The sequence below is a fragment of the Chiloscyllium plagiosum genome, chromosome 2, assembly GCF_004010195.1.
Source record: "Chiloscyllium plagiosum isolate BGI_BamShark_2017 chromosome 2, ASM401019v2, whole genome shotgun sequence".
Classification (NCBI taxonomy): domain Eukaryota; kingdom Metazoa; phylum Chordata; class Chondrichthyes; order Orectolobiformes; family Hemiscylliidae; genus Chiloscyllium; species Chiloscyllium plagiosum.
Window position 1 is genome coordinate 69691732 of NC_057711.1, and position 8705 is coordinate 69700436.

An 8705-nucleotide genomic window follows, 5' to 3' on the forward strand; every position below is an offset into this window, starting at 1 on the left:
AAGTGTGGCACTGGAAAAAGCACAGCGAGTCAGGCAGCATCCGAGGAACAAAAGAGTCGATTTTTCAGGCAGGACCCTTCTTCAGGACTGGGGATTGGGAATGGGGGCTGAGAGATAAGCAGGGGAAGGAAGAATAGGGCTAGGGGAAAGCTAGGTATGATGGTGATAGTTGGGCAAAGGTAGGAGATGATGGTGATAGGTCGGTGGGAAGTGAGGAGTGGATAGGTGGGAAGGAAGATGGACAGGCAGGTCATGTCAAGAGGACGGATCTGAGTCAGAACATTCAACCTAGGATGAGGTGGGGGGAGGGGAGATTTGGAAATTGGTGAATTCAGTGTTCATGCTTTATGGTTATAGGCTCCCAAGACAGAAGATAAGGTGTTCCTCCTCTGGTTTGTGGATGACGTTCTGTAGGGGGTGAACAAGGCCCAAAATGGATATGTCCTCAGAGTGAGAGGGGGAGTTGAAGTGGATAGCCACAGGAAGGCTGGGTTGGTTGGTGTGTATGGACCAGAGATATTCCCTGAACCATTGTGTGAGCTTGTGCTCAGTCTCTCTGATGTAGAAGGGACCTCATCTAGAGCACTAGATGCAATAAATGAGTTGAAGGATGTACAAATAAATCTCTGCTGGATTTGGAATGACCCTCTGGGGCCTTGGGTAGAGGTTGGGGGGGGGGAGGGGCACAGGTTTTCCACCTCTTACACTGGTAGGGGAAGGAGCCAGGTGTGAAAGGGATGTTACTGGGGAGAATGAACCTAACGAGGGAGTCGCAGAGGGAACAGTCCCTGCAGAGTACAGATAAGGGTGGGGAGGGAAATATATTTTTGGTTGTGGGGTCTGACTGTAGATAGTGAAAGGATGATGCAGTGGATTTGGGGATTGGGGGAGTGGAATGTGAGGATCGGGGGATTCTATTCTTGTTGGAGTTAGGGGATGGTGTTTGAGGGCAGAGGTGCGAGAAATGGAATAGACGCAGTTGAGGGCACTGATGATGGAAATAGAGGAGATTCCATCAACATTCCACTCCACCAACCTCCAAATCCAGTGCATCATTCCCCATTACTTCCATCACCAACAGTCAGACCGACCCCAAAAATATGTTTCCCTCCCCATCCCTATCTGCATTCCGTGTTTATAACTGTATTTTTGATTGTGGGCTGAAACAGGAAAGGATTGGTTTAAAAGCTAAGGACATTTGAAGGATTGTTATATTTTACTTAAAAGCAAGTTAAATGCTGTTTAACAACAGTGGGGTAAGTTTAGTTACGGATGAGCTTCAGCTGGCAACAGGAAGCTGATTGGTCTGTTATTTGGTGATCAATTTGGCTAGTGACGCAACAGGTCCACAGCATGCCATTTCCTTAGACTTACACTCATCTCTGGAACATCTGAATAATAAGGAGACAAACATCAGGCTTCTACTTATTGACTACAGCTCCCCTTTCGACACTATAATCCCAACAAAACTAATCTCCAAACTCTGAGACCAGGGTCTCCACTTGAATCTCTTCAACTGAATCCTTGATTTCCTGACCCACAGATCACAATCAGCACCTTCTCCATGACAATCCTCAACACCAGCACCCTACCAGGATATATACTCAGCCCCCTACTGTACTCCATGTTCACTCAGGACTATTTGGTCAAATTTCATCCAAACCCCATCTACAAGTTCGCTGACAACACCACCATTGTAGGCCAGATATCAAACAATGACAAGACTGAATACAGGAAAGAGATAGAGTGCTTGGTGGTGTGGTGCAAAGATAACAATCTGACTCTCTCTCAATGACAGCAAAACTAAAGAGCTGATCATCAAATCCATGAAATAAGTATGAGGGCATGCCCTTATCTACATCAATGGAGCTGAGGTAGAGTTGGTCGAGAGCATCAAGTCCCTAGGAGTGACGATTACCACCAATTTGTCCTGGATCACCCACATTGATGTAACAGTCAAGAAAGCACAATAACACCTCTGCTTTAGGAAACTAAGGAAAGTTGACATGCCTGTAACTCACCAACTTTTACAGATGCACTGTTGAAAGCATTCTATCTGGATGCATCATGACTTGGTACAGCAACTGCTCTGCCTAGGACTGCAAGAAAATAAAGTCGTGAACACAGCTCAGTTCATCATGCAAGCCAATCTTTCATCCATTGACTCCATCTACACTTCTTGTTGCCATGGAAAGTCAGCTAACATCATCAAAGACCCCTCCCACCCCATTTATAATCTCTTCTGACCTCTTCCATCAGGGAGAAGATACAAAAACTTAAACACACATATCAACAGGTTCAAGAACAGCTTCTTCCCTGCTGTTATCAGACTTCTGATTGGACCTCTCTAATTTCAAACCGAATGTTGATCCTGCTTTTTTCTGCACATTCTTTGCAACAATAACTTTGTGTTCCTTGCTCTGTTCAAACACCCGATGATCTCTATGTCTTTGCATGTTATGATCTGCTACATTGCATGCAAAACAAAACTTTTCACTGAATTTAGGTGACAATAATAAACCAAATCAAAAGGTCATGTATCGATGTCAAAGGCTTTCTATCTACCAGAATCTATGTGATTGCCTCCCAGTGAACTAAATTGTTTCTGGGTATGAATGCTTGAGAAGAATCCATAGAATCTCTAAAGGAAAATGAGCTTATTCCTTTTCTATAAGGTTAAAAACCATCTCAAGCCTGAAGAAAGCCAATTTGTTTCCATTCAACTGTTGCTATAGGCTGTTTTTTTTTGGAACGAGTAAATCAGAGACCTTCTGTGAATCTGCTGCAGAGGGTGGAAGTGAGGACTGCAGATGCTGGAGATTAGAGTCAAGAGTGTGATGCTGGAAAAGCACAGCAGGTCAGGCAGCAACTTTGACTCTTCTGCTCCTTGGATGCTGCCTGACCTGCTGTGCTTTTCCTGCACCACACTCTCGACTATATCTGCTGCAAGCTAGTGCAAGTGCTAAAGAAGGAAAATCAAGGAGTAGCACATCCTGACAAGTAACCCAGTAGACAGAGACCATTGAACTGTCTTCCCAGTGTTTTCCTCTGCCCATAATATCCATGTGTTTCTTTTACCCTGTCTGTGTTTGTCTGTGTGTGTATGTAGGGGGAGTACATGAAAAGAAAAAGAATTTACGAGTCAAGTTAAATGCTTACTGTTAATAATTATTTACTTTTAGTTCTCAAAGAGTCATTCTAAGTACAGAAACCTGTTCCATGCTTTCTGCCAAACTGGGTTTAAGAGACAGGTAAGTTGAGGGATATGGCTTACATTTTAAAATCTTTAAATTATTGTGATAACTCCAATAATAGTAGGGTTTCTTTTCCAGCACGCTACCCCATGAGGAGTAAGGGTAGGACTATTGAAAACCTAACCTAACTACTGAGTAACTATTCAACTCACACCCCAAACTATCACCATCCCCAAAAATTACATATCCCTTGACTTCTTATACTCCCACAGACCCTGAACCAACATCCGCTTCACCACCCATGACCAACACCTTCTGTCCACTACTCCTGTGTCCCAATAATCCCATTTATCTGGAATCCAACACTGGGATCCAACATCTTGCCCTCACTGATGCTAGACCTGATTGGAATCTACTGTCTGAAATGCAAATTTCTTTGTTAATGTAATAAGCAAGCAGAGTATGATTGTTTCTCTTTGGGAAATCCAGCCCCAAGTCCGGACCCTGATTTAATCTCTTGACGAGCTCCAAACTTGTGTTTTTCAGACCTTTACAAAGAGTACTAATATGTGATTTTTAGTTAATGTGAACTAAAAGTGTAGCATGTACTTTAGAACATTGTCATGATACTTGTTGTTTTACAAAGTTTCATACTCACAAACTTCCACATATAAAGTCTGACATTAGCAATACACCACACCGCAGAAAAGTTGTTCTTCATAAAGTGAAAAATAGCTGAATATAAGTATAAAGCTAAAGGTTTCAACATTCTTCTGCCATCCTGTTCAGGAAATGGGAATGATTTTAGCAGACATGGCAGAAAAACAGGAAGCTTTAATGCCAGATAAGGCTCTCAAAACTGCTTACATGACCAATGTTAGAAATGTGCATTGTAAATATTGAATCAGCAGAAAATTAGCATTACTTCAAAAACTACCCTTAATGGACTTGAAAAAAGTGACCAACAGAATTGGTTTTCATTCTTTTTTTTTGCATGTTTATCATATTTCATACTATAATGCTAACAATGCAGCCTGTGGTACTGTAGCATCAGGCAGAGGATAAGGGCAGGATTCTCAATTTTGGGTCAGTATGCTGATATCAGCATCAAATGTAGGTCATGTCAGCAACAGTAATCCAAATGTGTATAAGGAGGCTGTCCAGCACTGAAGGCTGCAGGGAGACCATCTTCCACCTTGTGGCACCATCTCATAACTTTTCATCCATTCCTAAGGTTACCTCCATCTCAGCTGTTGGATGGGATGGGATGGGATGTGATTTGGGGAGGAAGCTCCAAGTGATTTTGGCACTCTCACCCTCCGGTCTACTGCTGACGGACTACCTCCAGGCATCTGTCACTGTCCTGATCCTGCATTGGGCCAGCAGTCTGCCTTGAAAATTCCATTCAACCTCTGATTAATGCCTGTAATTGGCCTTTTAACTGATTTAACAAGCCAGTCTCTGCCTGTGGGTAGGTACACGTTTACAGGCCTCTGAGAAAATCAGCAAGAGTCAATGCTAAGGTGTGGAGTCGGCCAATCAGCCAGTGCCAGGAAATCTGTACTCTCTTGGTTCCAGCTTCCAAACAGAGTAAAATTTCTGCTCTAGCAGCAGCTCTGGGTATTTCTGTCTGAATGCAAAACAAAATAGAGCAGGTGTGCTTCGGGTGCCAGGAACCTCTGCATCAGCTGTGCAAGAAGCTAAACAAAGGCTACATTTGCAATGTAATGTGGGTGCTGAACATGCATCACATTCGCTCCCAATAGGGAAGAGGATTAAAAGTAGTCTGACTTTTCCCTTCCCTCTCCTTCTGCGATACCAGCATCTAAATCTGCCTGGTCTTCCACATGGTATCTGCCTCTATCAACCCATGTGTAAAGTACAAATTTGTAGGATGAGGTCCTTAAGTGGTTATAAATTCACAACTTAAAGGCTGGCTTAGGGGTAGATAAAATTTCCTGTCTGTCGCCTGGCATTGACAGATGGAAAGGCCACTTGCTGGATTTTGATATAGCCCCCTGAATTCAAACTGGGGAATGGTAAAGTCCAGCAGATTGTTAGTCATACTCTTAAGTGCCCAAAGCAGTTACACAGCTGTGCGATAAGATGTTTTACACTTGGGGCTTCAGCACAAGCCAATGGGCACAACGTGAATCAAGTACTATGAACCTCAACATCACGTCATTTGAATTGCTGCTGCCAGGGCACAGCTGAAGAGTATATTACTAACTTTAGTATGCTGTATTTTTTTTTTAAACGAGAGACAAAATGGCATTTGAAATGACAAAACTTGTTCTAAAACAGCTCTCTGTTCTGGAACCAATTAAAGATACTTAATCATTTAATAGCCTTTTTATTATCAATCAAAATGTAAACTCAGCCTAAACTGCTGTTGTAGCATTTTAAACTCTGCAAAACATTCATAATGATCTTAGCAAGAAAACACCACAAGTGAAATGTCAACAAAGAACATTGGAATTTCAGGAATAGATGTTAATTTTTTTTCAATATTTCACCAGAATAACCCATCAATCAGAGTTTTCTTTTACTCTAGCTGGCAGATTCAACTCTCTTTCAATGCTTAAAGAACTGGGCTTTAAAACAATTCAGATTATCACACTTCAACAGACCATGTCTTCCCCAGAAAGGCATTTATCTCCACTCCATTAATATGTGACTCACTCACTTTGTGTTAAACCCAACATTAATTTCAAATGACCTGGCTGAAAATGGGTTTTCTTCCAGGGTGATTCATGATCCTTCTGCATCCAGGAGCCACTTGTTTGGAATTGGCACCAATCCCTGAAAGTCCAACCTTTTATTTTAAATTGTGGTTTGGTAATTTAGTCAAGATTGAAGGAATTGCTGTTGGAGGAACCTTCAGAGGGAGAATTGGAAAACTCTGAGATCAGACAATAAAGGAAAAGCCACCATAATCCAACCAGACTACAAGGGTGCTCCCTCATTAGAGGCAGATAACTGCTGGTGGTTTAACCTGAGGGTCAACATGCCTCAGGTGAGGGGAAGATTGAGAAGGAAAATCCTTCAAGTTGACCTCATTTGTGGGGTGTGCAAAGGTCACAGGTTTTGAAGGGAAATCATGAAGGTCAGGGTATTAATATATTATTTTTCTCAGCAGTTGGAGATGCTGTTGGCTGATGTACCACCCATTCTTCTAGTCTTACAAACCCTGCTGTTGTTGTTATTGGCTTTTCCTCAATTCAAGTATGACATCTACTGATGGTACTAAGCATCTGTCATGGGTCTTGTTATGGCCGAGGGTGGGATGAATGCACTAACTTTCTCTCGTCCCACTACTCCATCAAACACAGTACAAACATGGTTGTTTTACTTTGTACCTGATTATGGCCCATCATATGCTTTTCTATATTGATTTAGAATGATACATCAACTGGGTTTCATTAATAAGCACAAAATTGTTGATTTATTATTAAACATTAAACTAAAGGATTTATGAATTTATAAATGTGTAAGGTGACAACATAAATGTTTACCCATCTAACTAAATTCACATGCAGAGTAAAAGGCAAAAGAAAACAGACTCTTGACTGCAGATATTCACTTTTGGAGGAAAAAAAAACACTTTTGGCCAATAAGTTGTAGTTCCCAAAATAAAAAAAAGACGATATAATTTGAGATGTTCATCTGGCTACTGCTCTGATTTTCCACCATGTAGGCAGGTGCCACTAAACATTGGCAGTTGTTTTTGGGATTTTGCAAATGATGTTTGAAACAGAATCGCAGCTTTTGTCCGGTGGTTTTCAAGGACGGTGGTTAGGCCACTGTTGGAATATTGCGTGCAGTTCTGGTCTCCTATCAGAAGAATGTTGTGAAACTTGAAAGGGTTCAGAAAAGATTTACAAGGATGTTGCCAGGGTTGGAGGATTTGAGCTATTGGGAGAGGCTGAATAGCTGGGGCTGTTTTCCTTGGAGGCTGAGGGGTGACCTGATAGAGTTATATAAAATCATGAGGGGCATGGATAGGGTAAATAGACACGGTCTTTATGCTGGGGTGGGGGAGTCCAAAACTAGAGGGCATAGTTTAGGATGAGACCTGGCCCTTCCACAGATCTTTTGGGCTCTAAATTGTGGAACTCCTTCTCCAAGAGACTTTGACTCTCCCGTTCATTCTCCTTTAACACTGTTAATGTTTTTATTTTTGACCAAGCTTTTTCCCACCACTTAATATTCCACCTCTATCTCTCTGCTACATGCTTAATGTAGAAGTCTAGAAATCAGCAAGTCATCCCAAAAATTAATACCTTTGTCAACAGGCCCATTTTTTTCTAATATTTCTAATATTCTAATATTCCTAATACAGACAATTAGGATGTTGGGACTGGCAGTAGCAATATGAGAGAGGACTAGCTTGACCAAAATAAGTAATTTCATAGGTGATCCAGGAATGACTGTTCACAGTCATGTCAATTTTAATGGTCGCATTATATGATTTTGTGAGGAATTCCTACTGGCTTACTAATTGATTATCTATGATTGTTCTGCTATTACAGATATTATTTGAAGAAAATAATATTATAAGATGATTTGTGTATCCATGACTGGTTAATTTTCTGAAGCTGATGAGATGCCACTACTTACTTACTTCTTTTTTCACCAGGGCTGCATGTGCCTTGCTTTCCCTGCCTCCCTATTTCTTTTCCCACCATCCACCTAAGGGGCAACTTTTTCATGCAGAGGGTGGTACATGTATTGAATGAGCTGCCAGAGGAAGTGGTGGAGGCTGGTACAATTGCAACATTTAAGAGGCATTTGGATGGGTATATGAATAGGAAGGGTTTGGAGGGATATGGGCCAGGTGCTGGCAGGTGGGACTAGATTGGGTTGGGATATCTGGTCGGCATGGATGGCTTCGACCGAAAGGTCTGTTCCCATGCTGTACATCTCTATGACTCTATGACTCTGTGATATAAACCTGGACAAGATGGCAGCAGATTAGTACGCTTCAGTCAGAGCTCCCCTGTTCACCTGTTCTTTCTTTCTTTTTCCTTTTCTTTCTTTTTTCCTCTTTATAGCATTTTTCTTTCCCCACCCATGTAGCCCCCAACTTTTGACTGACCTGCCTGGAGAGTGGAGTCGAGGGACACGGGTTGCAGTCGGAGCCTGAGCAGGAGCTGAGCGAGGGGACCAAGTCCCACAACGCCAGTGAAGTGAGCACCGGTCAAGTCCAGCAGTGGCAGCGGAGCAAGCAAGGGCTGGGTCCCACATAAGAGTGAGAACAGGCCAAGTCCCAAGGTACAGTGAGCATGGGCCGAGCCCCAAAGTAGAGCAAGCATGGGCCAAGTCACACAGTAGAGGAGCATGTGCCGAGTCCAGCAATAGAGTGAGCACGGGTCAAGTCCCACAGTAGAGCAAGCCACTGTTGGAATATTGCATGCAATTCTGGTCTCCTTCCTATCGGAAAGATGTTGTGAAACTTGAAAGGGTTCAGAAAAGATTTACAAGGATGTTGCCAGGGTTGGAGGATTTGAG